Here is a 19,165-nt window from a genome sequence, read left to right as displayed (position 1 = left end):
CTAGAGAAAGATATCAATATTCAAGTACAAGAAGGTTGTAGAACATCAAGCAGATTTAACCCAAAAAAGTCTGTCTCAAGGCATTTAACAATCAAATTACCAAAGATCAAGGATTAATTAAAAAACGATCCTAAAAGCAACAACAGAAAAGAAACAAATAACATACAATGGAGCTCCAATATGTCTTGCCGCAGATTTTTCAGTGGAAATCTTACAGGCCAGGAGAGAGTGGCATGATATATTTAAAGCAATAAAGGAAAAAACTTTTACCCTAGAATAGTATATATCTGGCTATGTATATATATGTATATATATATTTGGGTACTACCACTAGGAATGTCCTGGGTCAGACCTGAAGCCAGCACAGCACTGGGTCTTGCCCAAGGCCTGCTTAACTACTCCCTGGCTATGGCCTATGTTTGCTCAGTGCCATCGGGCTCTACAGTCAGCAGGTGGCAAAGTCAGCCAGGCTTGTGTCCTTCCCTGCAGGATTGTGATTTTCCCCAGGCCCCGGGAGGGTCCATAGGTGTTGTCTGGGAGCCAGGGACTAGAGTCAAAAATCTTAAAAGGCCATCTGATGGTCTATTGTACTTTCCATTTTTCCCTCCCCTTTCCAAAGGCAGAGGAATCTCATCCCATACCCACCACCACCCCGGGCCATGAGGAGTACTGGCAGATTACTACCCATGTTCCCCTTAAGGCCCAAGGGCTTTTTAGTCCGCTTACTGTGAATGCTGCCTGGCCTTGGACTCACTCTTTAGGGTAGTAGGCACTCCTCTGGCCCCGAGCAAGTTCAGAAATGCTATCCAAGGGCTGCTTTGTATTTTTATTGGACAGTAACTCAATAATGAGAATTTTATGTTTTCTTTCGCTAGCAAAGAACTATTTAGTCACCATGGCTAGCAAAATTTGGTGACTTGGTTGACTTGGACAAATGGGATCCTCAAAACATAAATATATCTAATGTCCTGAGACACACCACTCATAATAATATTAGTAGTTACTCCAGTGAACTAATAATATTATTTACCTCTTTGGATTTTATAAGGATTCAATAAGATAATATGTGTGTGGAGGTTGTGACCTAAATAATATTATCTTACAGGAGAAGGGTGCAGGTGAAAATTGTCAGAGATGAAAATGGTTAGGGAACAATTTTAAAACTATTTTCATACCTGATGCCTAGTAGTAATGTGCTCGATTATCTGTGGAATTAATTCAATCATCAGAGAAGAGATCTCTTTTGGTTTATGTGAACACTTTGTATGCCAAATGCATTTTTTTTGTGTTGCTCTATAATCTTTGTAAACATTCTTGTAAATGGTGCATGACATTTTGTTTAATCAATATACCAGCCTTTATTTAACTATTTTCTTTTTCTCGGACATTGGGTTGCTTCCATTTTTTTTTTCACTATCATTAATATTATGGTGATATACATCTGTAAAACTCTCCCCACATTGTGGGTAAGTTTGCAAGGGTGTCAGACTGATTTTAATGGAGATGAATTATGTAAGAATGGAAAACCATTCAAATTCCGGACTAAAACTGAACAATTATCCAACTAGAAGGTAGTTGGATGTAAGTGATTTTCTTACCTGTCTTGCATTTGTAGGGTAGAAAAGATAAATGGAGAAAAGATTGGCTAAATGTTGACATGAGATTGTTCTTATTGAGAATATTGGCAATAAAAATGGCAATAATATCAGTAGAGATTTGGGGGATATTTCAATTCCAATGTCTAGATCCCTTTTATTGGAATATTGAATGTAGAGTTTTAGTCTCATTGAATAATTTTATGTAAAGTAGTCAAAAAGACTGAGAGTGTCCCACAGCTGCAGAAAGACTCATATAAATGACCAACATTACATGTGAATTAGTTTAAATCTACACAGTAGGTTTGGCAATACACCAACTTTGTCTGTAAACGGGCTCATACCTTCCGGTTTCATAAAACATTTTTGGGAGAAAGGTTTCACTTTGTCCATGACTGTGCATTTGTAAAAGTTTTATTTTTAGGGCAGATGTTTAAAGCCCCAAAAGTTGAGTTTACATTTTGTGAAATATTTATTGTCTTAATCACATAGTTTCTGTACTGGTAGTAGGTTAGAAATTTCAATTCGTTCCAAATAAAGTTGGGTGGAAATAGGAAGGCAATGCCAAATTAAAGCAGAGTACTTTAATAATGATTCCTTTTAAAATAGGGCTTCTCATCATCATAACATTATAAACTCCATTTGTCCTCAGAGTTCCAGAGTTCAAGAGCTCCTACAGCAGAGCTCATTCATATGGAGAGAACAGCGCAGAGAATGTATATACAGTGAGGCAGATTTGTATAGTTTATGTTTGATGTGTATATAGCCATTAATTTTAATATGGTTGCCCTTACTCTCAGGAACACTTGCTACCTGAACAATCCAGTTTTAAAACCAACTCTCCAAGAACTATTTCCTTCTTCTACTTCCTGGTTTTCAGGGCATTGCTTAAGCACTGCTTTGTATAAGATTCACTTGCCTCCTGTAGTTCCAGCTGCGGCAGGAGGATTTCTTGAGCCCAGGAGTTTAAGGCCAGCCTGGGCAACATAGTGAGACCCTATCTAAATAATGATAATAATAGTAATATGTTTTTCAGTTACAATTACCATTCTATTGGTTGAATATTTGAAAGATTCTAGATGCTTTACAGACTATGACTGTTGTCCTGCATTACATGCTGTGAATTCTAATAATCGTGTGCTGATAAGATGACATTCTGGGTTTCAAAGGAAAGATATTCTATTTAGAATTAGAGCCCCAGGGCTCAGGTGCTGACTATGTTACTTGGGCAAGTCACATAACTCTGAAAGCTACTGTATTTCCTTCTCGGGAAAGGGAGGGTGATAATAATTACCATACCTTTCTTGCACCTCACCAAATGAACAAACATCTGCGAGTGGTTGTCAGGTGCTGGGAATAGAGGATCATATAAAAAGTTTTGGATGATGAAAATGCTTTATATGTTGATGATGTTGGTGGCTACATAGCTATGTACATTTGTCAAGGCTCAGAACTGAACGTCCAAAAAATGGACAAATTTTACTGTATGTAAATTATACTTAAAAAAGGAACTTTGTAAATACTAAATGCTAAATAAATAAAGGCTATTATTTTTTCTTTCCATGGGATGTCAATTTCATAAGACAGGCAATAGCTTTATAGTGACTGTTAGAGAAGAAATGGTTCTTCCTTGTGCTTGGATTAGAGCAGACGTCGTTGTGGCTCTTGAATCTTCATCTGGATAAATTATCTTTCTCTGTCCTTGGGCCAAAAAAAAGAATGAAACTTTTATTAAAGTGATATCTCCAGGGCACTATCCCTCACCAGTATCTTTTTTTCACTCTCTGAGCTCATCCATTCTTCTGGCTTTAATTATTCTGATGGCGTTCAATTCTCTGTCTCTTACTTGGACCTCTTTCTTGAACTCTAGATCTGTATTATTTTTGTATGGAAATTCCACAGGCATCTTCAAACTCATTATATTCAAAAAACAAACTCATTTTTCCCACCAGTTCCTTGCTTTTTCTCATTAATTCTTCATATATTTATTAAGTGCACACTTTGTGAAGGCATTGGGTTAGGCACTGGAAAAGCAAATAACATAGTTCTTTCCTTCATTAAGATTATAGACTAATATTAATAAATATATTATAAATTAAGCAATGTATAAGGAATATTCCCTTCCTTAGTTTTTGTGAAAGGTAGATAGTATCCTTGATTCCTTTTCCCTTCATTTTTTACATATTCCCAATGAATAAATTCTTCTGATTTTGTCTCTCTAATTTTTTTCTCAAGTTTATCTCCATCACTCTATCCTTCTGTAATGCAACAACCTTAGCTCAAATTATCAGAGTCTCTTTATTGGGCTATTGTAATAGCATTTCTGATTGTCCTTCAATCCTCCAGGACTGTTTCCCGCAAACCTACCATGAGTGATCAGCCTAAACTGTATGTTTTTCCCTAATTGAAACTCTTCAGTAATTCTATATTATCTGTAGGATACAGCTGAAGATTCTTAGCAGGACATTAATTCCTCTTCAATAGTCCTTTCACTTTAGTCTCATGACCAAACCATTTCTTCATGCTTTATGCCCCCAGATCTCACACAACATGCCATTTATCACCTCCAAGCCTGCACTTTTAAAAATATGTACTGGAAATACTTTTTCTAACTTCTGTTTCACCATCCTCTGGTTATCTTGTTCTCATTCTTTAAGGCTTGGCTAAGATTCATCTTTCCTGACTTCTGGGGTAAGTTAGTGTCATTCACTATGACTTAGCTTATCATACAATATTGAAATTCTCTATTTATGTGCTGGGCTCATTTACTTAATCTTAAGTTTACATAGTTATATGCTGGGCTCATTTACTTAAATCTTAAGTTTACGTAAGATTGTAAACTTATTGAGGGTAAGGACTGTGTCTGAGTCTTTGTATCCTCAGTGTTTGACACATGCTGCAAGGAATGTGGTCCTGGTTTTTCTCCAACCACATTTACTTCCACTTGTTTCTCCCTCAGTTGTTCCACCTCAGTGAACTTTCTTTTTTGAGATAGAGTCTCACTCTGTCGCCCAGGCTGGAGTGCAGTGGCACAATCTCAGCTCACTGCAACCTCCGCCTCGCGGGTTCAAGCTATTTTCCTGCCTCAGCCTCCCTAGTAGCTGGATTACAGGCATGCGCCTCCATGCCCGGCTAGTTTTTGTATTTTGAGTAGACGTGGGGTTTCATCATGTTGGCCAGGCTGTTCTCAAATGCTTGACCTCAAGTGATCCACCCACCTCGGCCTCCCAAAGTGCTGAGATTACAGGAGTGAGCCACTGCGCCTGGCCTCGGTGAACTTTTTATAGTTCCTTGAATCTTGCACAACCTAGCTTCTAGAGAGCTTACAGGATGATGTTCTTCCACAGCCTGGAATACTTTCTCGCCTGTTTCTCTGTGGGGTTAGTTATTATTATTCTTTAAGACTGCAGCTTCACTTACGCATGTCTTCCTTTTGGAAGGCTCTATTTTTCTTCCCCATCATGTTAGGATAGATTAGAAGGTTCATTTCTGTTTTTTTTAAAGCATCTTCTGTGATTGCGGTACTATTTATGCTAATTGTCTTTTTGGGTTTACTTGTCTTTCTCCTCCACTTGGGACTTCTGGTGTCTATCACTGTCCCAAGCATATGGTAGGCACTTGATAAAGCTTTCTTTTTCTTTAAAAGAAATATATTTATTTCTGCATTAACAGGCAAAAGAAAGAATTAAAATTTTGAGAACCTTGTATGTGCCTATCACTATGTGCTATATGCTTACCTACATAGTATTTGAATAAAAGTAGTCACGGGCAAGAGGTTTAGCAAACAGAAAGCCTTTGCGGTTCTATAATCTTAGATCTGTGCTTCCTCATGAGCTTGGGGAATCTATATTATTTTCCCCCTGTGTGCTATAACAGGCTGTTTCTCCCATCAGAAAATGTGTGGACCTATTGGGGATGTCTGTAGATAGTTTTTTTTTGGTAATATTCCCTGCTTTATTTGGAGAAAATGTTATTTAAATAGACTATAAGGTGCTTCTTATAACTGTGGCAAGCATTCTCTTGGGAGTGCGAAGCCACAGAATAAGCAGACACAACTTTCTAATATGTTAACATTTACTCATAGCTACAGATAGTTCTAGTTAAAGATGGTGGAATAAAGGCATTTTAATGCTACTTTCCTTTTATAAATTCTTAAAAACAGTAAAACAAGAAAAAACCCTCATTCTCTCACAAATCCCAAAAGAATAAAAAATTAAGGAAGAAAACTCCAAGTGAAAATAGAACAGAAACACAATTATTAAGACTATCAGCCAAATGTAGTGAAATTTGGATCAAATATGTAAGACTAATTGGGAGCCAAAATAACTTATTTTTTCAACTTTTATTTTTGATTTAGGGGCTACAAGTGCAGGCTTGTTACCTGGGTATTTTGTGTGATGCTAAGGTTTGGAGTACAAATGTGATCCTGTCACCCAGGTACTGAGCATAATGCCCAATAGTTTTTCAACTCTTACTTCCCTTTTTTCTCCCCACTTTAGTAGTCCCCAATGTTGACTGTTGCAGTCTTTATGTCCATGAGTACCTAATGTTTAGCTCCCACTTGTGAGAACATGCAGTGTTTGGTTTTCTGTTCCTGTGTTAATTCATTTAGGATAATGGCCTCCAGCTGCTTCTATGTTGCTGCAAAGGACATGATTTCATTCTTTTTATGACTGTGTAGTATTCCATGGTATATATGTACCCATTTTTCCTTGTCCAATCCATTGTTGATGGGTATCTGGGTTGATTTCATGTCTTTGTTGTTATAAATATGCTGCAGTGAACAAGCAAGTACATGTGTCTTTTTGGTAGAATGATTTATTTTCTTTTGGATAAGTACTCAGATAATGGGATTGCTGGATCAAAGGATAGTTCTGTTTTAAGTTATTGGAGAAATCTCCAAACTGCTTTCCACAGTGGCTGGACTAATTTACATTCCTACCAAGAGTGTTTAAACATTACCTTTCTCTGTAGTCTCACCAACATCCACTGTTTTTTTGACTTTGTGATAGTAGCCATTCTGACTGATATGAGGTGGTATCTTATTATGGTTTTGATTTGGATTTCTCTGATGCTTAGTGATGTTGATAATCTTTTCATATGTTTGTTGGCCTCTTGTATGTCTTATTTTGAGAAGTGTTTGTTCATGTCTTCTGCCTACTTTTCAATGGGTTTTTTTTTTTTTGCTTGTTAAGTTAGTTATTGATTCTGAATATTAGAATTTTGTTGGATGTGTAGTTTGCAAATATTTTCTCTGATTCTGTAGGCTGTCCTGTTTACCTTGTTGATAGTATCTTTTGGTGTGAAGAAGCACTTTAGTTTAATTAGTTCTCACTTGTTAATTTTTGCTTTTGTTGCAATTGCTTTTGAGGATGTAGTCATAAATTTTATCTCAAGGCCAATGTCCAGAATGGTTTTGTCTGGATTTTCTTCTAGGATTCTTATAGTTTGAGGTATTATATTTAAGTATTGAATCATTTTGAGTTAAATTTTGTCTATGGTGATATGTAGGAGTCCAGTTTCATTCTTCTGCATATGGCTAGCCAGCTATCCCCACACCATATGTTGAATAGAGAGTCCTTTCCCCATTGTTTATTTTTGTTGACTTGCTGAAGATCATATGGCTTTAGGTGTGTGGCTTTATTTCTCGGTTCTCTATTCTGTTCTATTGATCCATGTATCTGTTTTTGTTACTAAACAGATCCATGCTGTTTTGGTTACTACAGCTTTATAATATAGTTTGAAGTTGGGTAATGTGATGCTTCTGACTTTGTTCTTTTTGCTTAGAATTGTCTGGGCTATTTGGGCTCTTTTTGTGTTCCATATGAATTTTAGAATAGTTTTTTTCTATTTCTGTGAAAATGGTAGTGTGATAGGAATAGCATTGAATCTGTAGATTGCTTTGGGCAGTATGTTCATTTTAATGATATTTATTCTTCCAATCCATGACCATGGAATGTTTTTGCATTTGTTTGTGTCATCTGTGATTTCTTTTAGCAGTGTTTTGTAGCTCTCCTAGTAGAGATCTTTAACCACCATGGTTGGATGTATTTCTAAATATTTTTGTGCTATTATTGTAATTGAAATTGTGTTCCTGATTTGGCTCTCAGCTTGAATGTTTTTGGTGTATAGAAATGGTACTGATTTTTGTACATTTATTTTGTATCCTGAAATTTTACTGAAGTTGTTTATCAGGTCTAGGAGCCTTTTGGAGGGTTCTTTAGGGTTTTCTAGATATAGAATTATATTATCTGTGGGGAGAGATAGTTTGACTTCTCCTATTTGGATACTTTTTATTTATTTCTCTTATCTGATTGCTCTGGCTAGCACTTCTAGTTCTATTTTGACTAGGAGTGGTAAAAGTGGGCATCTTCGTCTCTTTCAGTTCTCAAGGGGAATGTTTCCAGCTTTTGCCTATTCAGTATGATGTTGGCTGTGGGTTTTCATAGATGGCTCTTATTATTTTGAGATATGTTCCTTGAATGCCTTGTTTCTTAAGGGTGTTAATCGTAAAGTGAGGTTGGATTTCATCAAAGCTTTTTCTGCATATATTGAGATGATCATATGTTATTTTTATTTTTAATTCTGTTTATAAATTTATTGATTTGTGGATGTTGAACCAACTTGTATGCCAAAAATAAAGCCCACTTGATCGTGGAGAATTACCTTTTTTAATGTGAGGCTGGATTCATGTTGCTAGTGTTTTGTTGAGGATTTTTATATCTGTGTTAATCAGGAATATTGGCCTGTAGTTTTCTTTTTTCATTGTGTCCTCACACACATTGGGATCAAGGTGAGGATGGCTTCATTGAATGAGTTAAGGAAGAGTCCCTCTCCCTCAATTTTCTGGGATAGTTTCAGTAGAATTGGTAGAAGCTCCTCTTTATATGTCTGATAGAATTTGGCTGTGAGTTCATCTTGCCTAGGGCTTCTTTTCATTGGTAGCTATTTTATTACTGATTCAATTTCAGCACTTGGTATTGATCTGTTCAGGGTTTCAATTTTTTCCTGATTCAATCTTGGGAGAATGTGTGTTTCAAGGCATTTATACATTGCCTCTAGATTTTCTAGTTTCTATGCATAAAGGTATTCAGAATAGTCTCTGTGGGTCTTTTGTATTTCTGTGGGATTGGCTGTAATGTCATCATTGTCGTTGGTGATTGTGCTCATTTGTATCCTCACTCTATTTTTCCTTGTTCATCTGGCTAGTGGTCTATTGATCTTGGGTATCCTTTCAAATAAGCAGCTTTTGGTTTCATTGATCTTTTGTATCAATTTCAAAGGATCTCAATTGGGTCTCAATTTCAATTAGTTATTCTCTGATTTTAGTTATTTCTTTTCTTCTGTTAGGTTGGGGTTAATTTGTTCTTGTTTTTCTAGTTCCTCTAGATGTGATGTTAGATTATTAATTTGAGATCTTTCTAACTTTTTGATGTAGGAGTTTGATACTGTAAGCTTTCCTCTTAACATTACTTTTGTTGCATCCTAGACATTTGGTTATGTTGTGTCTCTGTTTTCATTTTATTTCAAAGAATTTATTGATTTCTCCATTACTTTAATTGCTTACCTAGAAGTTATTGAACAGCAAATTGTTTAATTTCTATGTAATTGTGTGGTTTTGAGAGATCTTCTTGGTATTGATTTATATTTTTATTCCACTGTGGTCTGAGATAAAGTATGATTTCAGTTTTTGAAAATTTATTGAGACTGCTTTTTGATCAAGAATGTGGTCCATCTTGGATTATTTTCTGTGTGCAAATGAGAAGAATGTATATTCTGTGGTTGATAGGTGGAGTATTCTGTAGATGTCTATTAGGTCTAATTGGTGAAGTGTTGAAGTTTTAGTCTAGAATTTCTTTGTTAGTTTTCTGCCTTGATGGTCTGAATAGTGTTTTTGGTGGGAAGCTGAAGTCCCTCACTATTACTATGTGGCTGTTTAAGTCTTTTCATAGGTCTAGAAATACTTGTTTTATGATTCTGTGTGCTCCAATCTTGGGTGCATATAGATTTAGGATAGTTACGCCTTCTTGTTGAATTGAATCCCTAATAATTGTGTAATGCCCCCCTTTGCCCTTGTTTGTTGCTAGTTTAAAGTCTGTTTTATCTGATGTAAGTATAGTGACCCCTGCTCTTTTTTCATTTGGATGATAAATCTTTCTCCAACCCTTTACTTAGAGCCTATGGGTGTCATTACATGTGAGATAGGTCTCTTGAAGGTAGTAGACAGATGTGTCTGGTTTACTTATTCAACTTGCCACTCTTTGCCTTTTAACTGAGGCATTTAGACTATTTACATTTAAGATTAATATTGATATGTGAGGTTTTGATCCTATTATTAAGTTGTTAGCTGGTTGCTTTTTACTTTCTATTGTGTGGGGGCTTTACAGGGTCTGTGGGCTCTGTACTTAAGCGTGTGTTTGTGGTAGCAAGTATCATTCTTTCATTTCCATGTTTAGAGCTCCCTCAAGGATCTGTTGTAAGACTGATCTAGTGATAGAAAATTCCCTTAGTGCTTGCTTGTCTGGAAAAGATTTTATTTCTCCTTTGTTTATTAAGTGTAGTTTGGCAGGATATGAAATTCTTGGTTAGAATTTCTTATCTTCAAGAACACTGAAAATAGGCCCTCAATCTCTCCTGGCTTGTAAGGTTTCTGCTGAAAAGTGCACCGTTAGACTGATGGAGTTACCTTTGTATGTGATCTGACCTTTTTCTCTAGCTGCCTTTAAGATTTTTTTCTTTAGCATTGACCTTTGACAGTCTGGTGACTATATACCTTTGTGAGGTTTGTTTGTATAGTATCTTACTGGAGTTCTCTGGATTTCTTGTATCTGGATGCACCTCTCTAGCAGAGTAGGGAAATATTTATAAATTATTTCCTCAAATATGTTTTCCAGGTTGTATCGCTTCTCGGCCTTTTGGCTAAGATCAAGTGTTTTCAAGGTTATTTACTTTTTCTCCTTCTTTCTGGAATGCCAACAATTCATAGGTTTGGTTGCTTTAAATAATCTCATATTTTTTTAAGACTTTGTTTACTTTTTAAAATTTTTTTAAAAAAAATTTTGTCTGACTGATTTAGTTAGAAAGATCAGTCTTCAAGTTCTGAAATAATTATTTCTGTTTCTTGGTCTAGTCTCTCAATATAGTTTTCACTTGTATTTTGATATTCCTTAAGTGAGTTTTTCAATTTCAGAAGACAGAATGCAATCTTTAATGGTGACACTACCTTCAGATTTTTCATGGTGCCAGAATTCTTGAGCTGGTTCCTTCTCATCTGGAGATGCTGTTAGTTTTAATTTTTGTCATTGTTTTCATGCTGGTAGGATTTTTTTTTCTTTTTGTGTAGTATTATTATTTTTTGTTCATTTTCCTATCCCTTCCCTTCCTAGGGAGTACGATGGTAGAGAATGCTGGGTAGGGTTCTTTGGTTTTGCTTCTATAGCATATTTTTTTGGCAGGTTTTATATTGGGCTGTGCAGTTCAACCTACAAGCCCATAGATTGTGCTTACAGGTAAGAATTGGCTGCAGCTAACACGTCTGGGTACATACTTGATCCTTATTTACTAGCAAAAGCTCTTTGTTGCCCCAGATAATGGGCCAATTCATGGAATGCATAGTGGTCTGAGCTCCCTGCTCAGCTCTGGTGGGCAGTGGAGGCCATGATGGGCAAGACCAAGATGGCCCACCTAGAGGTCGCCTGCTGGCAGGCACAAGCACCAGTCCCAAGGGAGAATCCAGTGGGTAGCTACCAAGTGCTTAGGGGTGTGACTAAGCATGCAGCTGGGAAACCTCCTTGGCTCCAGCTTCCTTGCCTGGGGTTGTGGGGTGAGCTGAACTCCTAATCGAAGACAGTGGATGCTCCAGATGCCTAAAGATCTGCTTGGGTGTGGAACAGAGAAGGCCTTGCTGTAACACACTCTAAGTCAGGAAAGGTGGGGTGGCTCAGGAGGCTGGACCAGATGGTGGGTGCTCCAAATACCTGGAGTTCTGCCTGGGCATGAAGGAGGGAGGGCCTTCCTGTACTAGGATCTTTGCACAGGAAGGGTGGTGTAGCTCAGGCTGCTGATCCAGGTGAGCAGGTGCTCCAAGTCCTTGGAAATCTGCCTGGGCATGGAGTGGAGAGGGCCCCACTTCATCACAACCTCAGGGTAGCAGACTAGGGTACCCAGCAATAGCACACATAGACCCGTTCCATGTCTTCAAGCTGGCTGTGGCTACAAGTCTTGCCACCCAGAGGAAACTGCAGCAATAGCAGCTTTTCTTTTGCCCCAGGATTGCAGTTGGGGGATAGGGAGCAAAATTCCAGCACCTACTGCTGAGGTGTTTTCCACAGTTCTTGCTGTGTAAGCCCTTACCCTGCTCCAGAGCAGGTTCTCCAATCTCTGGCCTGAGACTAAAGTGCCTACATGGCAATGCTGCCAGGTTGCCAAAGAATGTCTGATTTTGTATGTGACCAGATTAAAAATGGCATCTAGCTCTCAACCCTGGGTCTGGGAGAATGTCTACAGCTTTTCCTGGCGCCTTTCCCTCACAGTTTCTGGAAGCCTCTCCCCAACTTAGCTCCAGGGCTTGGGAGAAACACAGTGCTCTCCCTTGACCTTGGTTGATCAGATCCTCAGTGGAAAGGTGAGTCACAGAGGGAGGCTCTCTGCCTCTCTCAAGTACTGGAGCTTCACTTGCTTTTATCAGCAAATTGGTGTCATGGGGGCAGTTTGCTCGTGTTCACCTCCCTGGGATCTGGGGTGTCCTACATGATTCAAGTGGATTTTCATTTTTCTTCTTGAATTAAAAAAAGCTCACAAAGTTGATCATTATGCATTATCCTGCTATTAATTTTTTTTTTTTTGAGATAGAGTCTCACCCTGTCACCAGGCTGGAGTGCAGTGGCATGATCTTGGCTTACTGCAACTTCTGCCTCCCTGATTCAAGAGATTCTCCTGCCTCAGCCTCATGAGTAGCTGGTACTACAGGCACGTGCCACCATGCCCAGCTAATTTTTGTATTTTTAGTAGAGACGAAGTTTCACCATGTTGGCCAGGATGGTCTCGGTCTCTTGACCTTGTGATCTGCCCTCCTCAGCCTCCCAAAGTGCTAGGATTACAGGCATGAGCCACCATGATATTTTCAAGTGGCTGAGGCACACTAAAAGCCTCTAATCCTCTATCTTGGGGAAAAAAACCACTCTTCTTAGATCTTGGGTTAAATAGATTTCTATAAACATATATATCACAATTCTGAAAGGCCCATTTAATGACCTTTCAGTTGAAGAAAATAGTTATAGGGGCATGGGAGAGCTGTAGGAGAAGTGAGGAAGATTCCCGCAAAGTCCAAGTTCCACTCTTAAAACCCCGAGAGTGGGGCAAAAAGGGGAGCCACATAGGCTAACTATCCTGGTAACTGTAACCTAGATTCTTACCTGAGGGAGATTGCTAGAGGTGAGAATGGGTAAAGGAACAAAAAGGGAAGCTAATATTATCAGGACTTGTAGTTTGAGGTTCTTCACTGTAAGCCAGACCAGTCTCATGAATGTCTAAAGCTGGAAAGAGACAAGCACCCAGAGAAGAGAACACAACCGATGTGGCAAGACGTTATTGAAAGCAACAAGCCAAAATTAAAGCTGCAGACTTCCCCAGCTCAAATACGCACAAAAATAAATGTATCATTACCAACAGTGACAAAATTGCAGGGAGCTGTGACAATGTATTACAGGGGATTTGACAATGTCTGGCTCGGGGATGCTTTCTCTGAGAAAGCAGTTTGATGTAAAAGTCAGAGAACTGATGTGTAAGTCAGTGAGGCAAATGCAAGAGAATATTCTTGTCAGAGGGATGAACATTCAGAGTCTTGGTGGTGGGAGAGAGCATGCGGTGGTTGAGAAACAGAAGGCAAATGTGATTGCAGTACTGAGTAGGAGTGGAGTGGAGAGAGGAGAATAGTGAGAGGTGAGACTAGAGGAAAGGAGAGTCAAATCTGTAGGACTTTAGAGTTCTTGTCAAGGATTCCTAAGAATAATGATGAGCAATTGAAAATTTTTATTCAGAGTTATGACATGGTTAGATTTACATTCCAAAATGAGCCTTTTGGCTGTAATGAAGACAATTGTTTTAGGAGCAAAGGCTAGTGTAAAGGTAGGGAGACTAGTCAGGAGGCTAGTGTAGCAAAACAGGTGAGAGGTGATCGTATCTCAGACAAGGGCTGTGGCGGTGGAAATGGAGGGAAATCGGTGCGTTTGTAAAATGTCTAGGAGGCAAATAGATTAACCTCAGTGATGGATTAGATTTGGGATGTGTGCAGCAGAAACCATTAAATACCCCAGTATTTATTATTCCTTTTTTCCATTTAGAGATAGTGCCACCTACGTCACTCTGAGTTTGAGCTGCATAGGTGACCACCTAGCTAACATCTACTTTTGTCAAGCTGTCATTCAGTTAGATATGATCATGGACTAAATTTGGGCCAACATTCGGGCCCCCTCCTGAAATACAAAGTTGCTTGCCCTGGACTCTAAGCGCCTTCCCATGGGCTGGAACATGGACACCTTGCTGATGATCATGTTTCCATCTATGCAGACTTGAACATTAGGAGAAGACAGACAAAGCCTAGATTCTTGAATAGTCTTGTGAAGCGGAGCCTCCCTACTGCCTTTGTTCTACTCATTTTGCATTTTTTATTTGTGATAGAGCATTTTTTGGATTCCTTTGTTACAACAACTTAGCCAAATTGTTTCAGATGGTGGAGAGGACTGAACTGGATAAATGGTGATGCCATTCACTGAGATGGAAAACATTCATAATCTTTTTCAGCTTTTGGTCTTTTATATATTTAATTGAATATTATTTTATATTTAATTTGAGTAGTTAATAAAAATGTTTTAAAACTTTTTCATTCCTTCGGTTGTCACAGACTCATTTTTTTTTTTTTTTTTTTACAAAATTTAGCTTTGGGAATTATAATTTTATCTAACTGTGCTATCATTTGCTTATATTTACTAAACCATTAAGGTATAATGAAAAACAAAACTGACTTACTGAAACCTAGATATATTTATTTCTATAACTTTGAACTAGCCTATCAATCTAGTTCAACGAACAAGGTGGAAATAAGGCAAAAAAAAAAAAATTAATAAAGAGGAGGAGAGAAAAAAGAAAAGAAAAAATTAGGGTATTTTTGTTTGAGTTTAGTTTTTAGTTCACCTATGAGAGTATCTAGAAATCATCACTTTCAATTTTAAGAAGGATTTACATGCTCTACACTTACTACAGTTGATTTTATTTGAAATAGAAGCCAGACTCAGTATTCAGAATAAACCCTCTCTCCTTTCAAAAATCAAAACAGCCATCAAATGCAGATTTTTAGCATCTCTTGTTTTCCATGGTATCTCAAAGATTATTTTAAAATATTTCTATGAAAACACTTTCTATATTATTTATCCAGAGACTTAATTATTACCAAAGTATTAGAAACTAGAGTAGGTAAAATAAGTGATTATTTTAATAAAAATTATCCTTACTTTACAAAATCCATATTAACCTCACTTGAAATTTTATGAGCTTTTCCTGTAAGTTTAAAGAGATAGAAATCAGTGAAGGACCTCAATTATTCCTGCAATGATCTTAATAGAAAATATTTTATACCTTCTCTCCCAACACTTCAACTCCTTTATGCTTATTCATAGATAATTCTTTGAAAGCATATTAGGGCAGCTGTTCCTGTTTAAGACATGAAGTGGTGGAATCATTGATTAACAGAAGCTTTCGTAGGTTTCTATACTAATCAGAGACTAAGTAAGGCATCCACTCAGAGTTCTGACATCAGTCCAGAGTACCTTCCATAGGCCTATGCTTTCTTATGGCAAATGGAAGTTCATGATCAAATCAAAGAATAATACAATGTATTCGAAATGAAGCTGATGAATGAGCTGATTGCATCTAAATAGTGATCTCTGTAGGTACTTAATTCCCAGAATTTTCAGTGTTATTTTAAAGATGGGAAAGTCAGTTTAAGAAATAATTATTCTTCTACTAGGAAGCAAGCAGATTTTAGAGGGTACAGGATCCATACATTAATAAACATAATGCAAACAAAATTACTTGAAAGACAGATTTACCAAATAGAAAGAGGGAATTTAGTCATGATTTCCAAAGCCATTTGAAATGGGCTTGAATACATTCAACCACTGTGTGTGTGTGTGTGTGTGTGTGTGTGTGTGTGTGTATAGCCAGCCACTATTCACAGTTCACAATGGTGACAAGGCAATCTCTGCCTTTATAGGACCTTCTTTCTAATGGAGGAGATGTACAAAATATCTAAAACAAAATATCATCATGCAATCAAGAAAAATAAATCATAATAAAGAGGGAGAGATAAAGAAGACAGGGTTTTTTTTTTGGATAAAAATGTAAGCTTGAAGAGGTGATATTTAGGCAGAGACTCAAAAGAGTGAGTAATCTCAACATTTCTGGGGTACCATTCAAAACAGATACAAAGACCCTGAAGTAGGATGAGCTTGACATCTGCTAGAAACAGTAAAAATACTGGTATGGCTGAAGCAGATTGAGTGAGGGGGAGATATGATTAGAGAGGCAGTCAAGGCCAGATCACGTAGGGCAAGGTAGATCAGAGTGAAGACTGGACTTCGTACAAAATGCTATAAGACATATGGAAAGTTTTGAGCAAGAGACTATGTGACTTGATCTGTTTTTAAAAGATCACTGCACTGCCTGTAGAGAATGAACCAGGACTGGGAGTAGAACCAATGGGGAGTCAGAGAAACTACTGCAGTGATGTTGAGAAGAGATGCTGGTAGCTTAGAGTAGTAGTGGTGGAGGTGGTAAGAGGAATTCAATTTGGGGTTTGTTTTGAAGGTAGAGCTCATATGAGTTGCCGATGGACTGGATGTGAGGTACAGGAGAAACAGAAATCAAGGGGAAGGCTCAGTTTCTTCCCTGAGCAACTTGATGAATGGTGGTGTCATTTACTGAACTGTCAAAGACTGAATGGAAACAGGTTGGAGAGAAAAATAAAAAGTTTGTTCTGGACATGTTGAATTTGAGGTGCTTTTTAGATATCCAAGCATAGATGCCACATGGGCAATTGGATAGAAACGTCTGGAGCTTCTGACAGAGGAACAAGATGCAAATACCAATTTATGAGTCCTTACCATGTTGGTGATTTAAAGCCCTGGGAGTAGGTGAGCTCACACAGAAACATAATGAAAAGAAGATATCTGAGGACTGAGTTCAGGCACTCCAACATTTAGAGGTCAGGAAGAGGAGAAAAATCCAGGAAAGGATTATATATATAATTTATACATATATATGTATATATTATACATTCAACCACTGTGTGTGAATGTATAATTCACACATACATATATATGTATATATTACATAATATATACATATATATTATATTGTATATTATATATAATATATTTTATATAATAAGTACCGGACAGGGGGCATATTAGTCCATTTGTGTTACCATAAAAAATGCCTGAGGCTGAGTAATTTAAAAGAAGATTTATTTAGCTCATGGTTCTACAGGCCGTACAAAGATGGCACCAGCATTTGCTTGGCTTCTTGTGAGGCCTAAGGATGCCTTTACTCATGGCAGAAGACACAGGAGGAGCAGGCGTGTTACATGGCAAGAGAAGGAGCAAGAGAGATACCAGGCATGTTAAACAACCAGCTCTCATGGGAACTAATAGAGTGAGAACTCAGTCATTACCATGGAGAGGGCAGCAACCCATTCATGAGGGATCCACTCCCATGACCCATACATCACCCACTGGGCCCACCTCCAATATTGAGGATCACATTTCAGCATGAGATTTGGAGTGGACAAATATCCAAACCACATCAGTGAGGTGGGGAAATATCAAGAGAATTTACATCAAGAGAGAGGACGTCTCATTACATTTTCTTGTTCAATATACTCTCCTACTCTCACGATTAATTATTTCCCACCTTCTTCTTTCTCCTCAATCTCCATCATTCTCTCCTCTACTTAATCCTATCTCACCATTAGCTTTTGATCCTGCTTTGTACTTCACAGAGAAAACAGAGTGGCTCAGAAGAGAACTTCATGATCTTCCCATCACAAGTATATCATCTGTGTCTAATCAGCCTTCCCATCTGCTAAAACAAGTGGACTGCCTCTGCTCCACTGTAGGACAGAACCCTGCCCTTATGCACGGGATCTGATTTCCTCTTTCTGATACAAGGACTCTGTTCTTATAATCATCCTGCTATCTCTTGCTGCATCTATCACTCCCATGTTGCTTGTATCATCTCTATTAGCATACAAATATGTGGTATTATCTCCCATCTTAAAAAAAAAACAAAGCAAAAATAACAATAAAATTTTTCCTTATTCCTATGTCTCCTTCCATCTTCAGCACTTTCTTTCTCTTTCTTTTTTCTTTTCTTTCTTTCTTTCTTTCTTTCTTTCTTTCTTTCTTTCTTTCTTTCTTTCTTTTTCTTTCTCCCTTTCTTTCTTTTCTTTTTCTTTCTTTCTTTCTTTCTTTCTTTCTTTCTTTCTTTCTTTCTTTCTTTCTTTTTCTTTCTTTCTTTCTTTCTGTTTCTTTCTTTCTTCTTTCTTTCTTTCCTTCTCTTTCTCTCCTTCCTTCCTTCCTTCTTTCCTTCCTTCCTCCCTCCCTCCCTCCCTCCCTCTCTTCCTTCCTTCCTTCCTTCCTTCCTTCCTTCCTTCCTTCCTTCCTTCCTTCCTATTTCTTTTTTTTTGACAGAGTTTTGTTTTGTCACTCATGCTGGAGTGCAGTGGAGAGATCTCAGCTCACTGAAACCTCCACCTTCCAGGTTCAAGTGATTCTCCTGCCTCAGCCTCCCAAGCACCTGGGATTACAGCTATGCGTCACCATGCCCGTCTAATTTTTGTATTTTTAGTAGAGATAGGGTTTCACCATCTTGGCCAGGCTGGTCTCAAACTCCTGAACTCAGGTGATCTGCCCGCCTCAGCTTCCCAAAGAGCTGGGATTACAGGCATGAGCCATCACGCCTGGACATCAGCACTATTTATTTTCTCCTCTTTACAGTAAAACTCTGGGTAAAATGATACCATATGTATAATTGTTCTTTGACAATACCCATTCAGATGATCATATGGTTTTAAAAAATCATTTACTGTGAAAATAACATTTATAAATTTTTCTATTTTTAAATGGTCTTTTCATTTCTGACCACATTTTTCTTGTATTGTTAGGTTTTCTTAAAAAAATTAATTTGGAATTTTTGTATCTATGTTTATGATTGGGAAAGGCTGAAGTTTTCCTTTAATAAACAGTAATTTTGTTTGCTTTCAGGATTAAGATTATACTAGATAATAAAATGGGAGTTTGGGAATATTTTCTCATATTTTGTTCTTTGGAACATTTTGAATATTGGGATATGTTCCTCACAACTTTGGTAGACCTTGCCTATAAAATAATATAGGTCTTTTAAAAAAATATATGGATTTTGCATTGTCATTTAAATGCTTCAGTAGTTACAATTCAGGCTTCCTATTGAGTAAGTTTTGGTCAGTTGTATTTTTCTATGAATTTATACATTTTTAT

The 19,165-nt window shown here is 37.6% G+C and overlaps 1 protein-coding gene across 8 annotated transcripts in view; it reads left to right on the top strand.

Annotated features, from left to right (window-relative positions):
- SLC44A5 (solute carrier family 44 member 5) overlaps positions 1 to 19,165 on the top strand; it is a 389,751-nt gene that overhangs the window by 147,553 nt on the left and 223,033 nt on the right. The window contains exon 2 of one of the 8 annotated variants that reach the window (XM_063624066.1): positions 5,953 to 6,032. The exons of the other annotated variants lie outside the window; for them this stretch is intronic. The gene's annotated coding sequence lies outside the window, so the exon portion shown is untranslated. The remainder of the gene's footprint in view (positions 1 to 5,952; positions 6,033 to 19,165) is intronic. 8 annotated transcript variants of the gene reach the window in all.

This window comes from Symphalangus syndactylus, chromosome 12 (assembly GCF_028878055.3).
Source record: "Symphalangus syndactylus isolate Jambi chromosome 12, NHGRI_mSymSyn1-v2.1_pri, whole genome shotgun sequence".
In the NCBI taxonomy this organism is placed as follows: domain Eukaryota; kingdom Metazoa; phylum Chordata; class Mammalia; order Primates; family Hylobatidae; genus Symphalangus; species Symphalangus syndactylus.
This window is presented reverse-complemented; position numbering and strand designations above follow the sequence as displayed.